The sequence below is a fragment of the Eriocheir sinensis genome, chromosome 63 (genome assembly GCF_024679095.1).
Source record: "Eriocheir sinensis breed Jianghai 21 chromosome 63, ASM2467909v1, whole genome shotgun sequence".
In the NCBI taxonomy this organism is placed as follows: Eukaryota; Metazoa; Arthropoda; class Malacostraca; order Decapoda; family Varunidae; genus Eriocheir; species Eriocheir sinensis.
Window position 1 is genome coordinate 7,035,974 of NC_066571.1, and position 2,500 is coordinate 7,038,473.

The 2,500-nt window shown below is 43.4% G+C and overlaps 1 protein-coding gene across 1 annotated transcript in view; it reads left to right on the plus strand.

Moving 5' to 3' along the window:
* The window catches only part of LOC126986932 (thyrotropin-releasing hormone receptor-like), a 75,519-nt gene that overhangs the window by 53,527 nt on the left and 19,492 nt on the right, over nucleotides 1-2,500 (plus strand). The window lies entirely within an intron of this gene.

Sequence of the window (2,500 nt, forward strand, 5' to 3'; positions counted from 1 at the left end):
TTCCTTCCTTCCTTCCTGCCTTTTTCTCCTTCCTTCCTCCTTGCTTCCACCACTCCTCCTCCTCCTCCTCCTCCTCCTTTACTTGCTCAGTTGAAGATCTAATCGGAATAACATAAGTTTCCAGACGTGAGGAAACGCTCAAGAAAAATACACGAAAATGTTAAGCGATCATCTGACACGACCAGAACAAAAAGAAGACCCGGAGGCGATGTCTCGAGTTAGTAAGAGAGTTTAATCGGGAAAAACAAAGGATAAAACGTTACCCACAGAGTTTCCTTGTGGTGATAAAGTAATTATGTACATTTATACAACACTAATGACAACTACTATTATTGCATTTTTCATCCCACTAATCTATCCATTAATCACTTATCTGTCTATTCATCAATCTGTCTTTCAACCTGTCTACTACCTATATATCTATCTTCCATTTTTTATGTTTATCTCTATCTATCGATCTATTTATCTTCTTGTCTATCTATCTAAGAATGAATATGAAAAGGGGAAAGAAATATCCTTGGAGTTTTACCTGACGAATACGGTGTCCAAGTTCGAGTCTGTGGAAATGCAATATACCGTTTTCATGACGATAAGAAAGGCAACGAAAAGGAAATTATGGGACATGCTTGACTTTTACCAGACGGAATACGATGTTGAGGTTCGTGAATATATATCGTGACTGTCCATATTTCTACTGAGCAACGCGTGAGATTCCTTACTTGCAGTCCCTCAGAGTATCATCACACCTGACCAACGATGGCTCCGGCACACCTACACAGCCCTGACACCAACACTCAGCCACGTCAGGTCTGCCCCAGATCATGAAGTAACGGGAAATCCACCAAAAATACCAACATACTTAAACGACCGAAAATTCCAACACACGTAAAAAAAAAACATTCAGCCAGGGTCAGGTCGCCCCAATACATGAAGTAACAGGAAAACGACTTAACATACAAGCCCATAACAGTCAACATTAACATACTTAAACGACCTAAAATTCCAACACACGTATAATACCAACATTCAGCCAGGGTCAGGTCGCCCCAATACATGAAGTAACAGGAAAACGACCTAACATACCAGCCCATAACAGTCAACATTAACCGCAGTCCATCCTCTCTAAGTTACGCCTGTTGACTATCACGTTCGGCACAATATTTCTAGAACATGATGAACGACCTCAAAGCGACAACACGCCCAGGAAAACGACCTAACATACCAGCCCATAACAGTCAACATTAACCGCAGTCCATCCTCTCTAAGTTACGCCTGTTGACTATCACGTTCGGCACAATATTTCTAGAACATGATGAACGACCTCAAAGCGACAACACGCCCAGAAAAACGACCTAACATACCAGCCCATAACAGTCAACATTAACCGCAGTCCATCCTCTCTAAGTTACGCCTGTTGAATATCACGTTCGGCACAATATTTCTAGAACATGATGAACGACCTCAAAGCAACAACACGCCCTGAGTCTCCACTGCTGCCCGCCACATGCTGTCCCCCGCTACCACCAATGTGACGGCGTGTTTTGAGCCAGAGGGGAGTCAAAGACGCAATTCGACGCCCTCTCTCTGCACTGCTGTCTCTGCCTGCTGATAAACAGGTATTCAGTCACGGGGGTGTTACACCTTCTCAGCGGATCTCCTCCACAAACAAGACAAAGGCCTCGGAACACTGACAACGATAACCCCATTCACGTGACGAGCCTCGAGTTCCCGGACCCGTGATTGTTGCCTCCAGACATATAACATCACGGCTCAGAGCACAGACTGGGTGATAGGAGGAACACAATGGTTGCTTCCTAATGAGCAGACCACCTCCCCCACGACAAATAGGCTTTAAGACGAAATGAAAGGAGGAGAGTATAGTGGGGGTAACTTCGCTGTACTCCTTCATCTCCTTCTCGAGCGCAACCTACTCACTTTCAGACCTTCCCCATTCCTCCCTTCCTCCTTTAATTACCACCACCTCCATACGCACACTCTCAACTGAATAGAGTAGTGGGGGATACTTCGCTGTACTCCTTCATCTCCTTCTCGAGCGCAGCCTACTCACTTTCAGACCTTCCCCATTCCTCCCCTCCTCCTCTAATTACCTCCACCTCCATACACATTCTCTCAACTGAATAGAGAACTTAGTGGGAGATACTTCACTATAATCCTTCATCTCCTCAAACTAACCCTCATCCATCCTTCCTCCCTTACACTACAACTACTATTACACTGACGGTAGAAAAGTAAAGCATCTGCGGGTCTTTGTGCGTGTCTAGAAATCTATTTTTCTTTCCACATATCAATCAGCTTATCATTCTTAATACCTATATATTTGTCTATTCATCAATCATTCTTTCTGCCTTTCTACTACCTATATATTTGTCTTCCATTTTTATCTATATATATCTACCTATCAATGTACTTGTTTATCTATCCATCTATCTATCTACTAACCCATCTATCTAAGTACCTTGTTTGTTTCTATCTTCCCAAA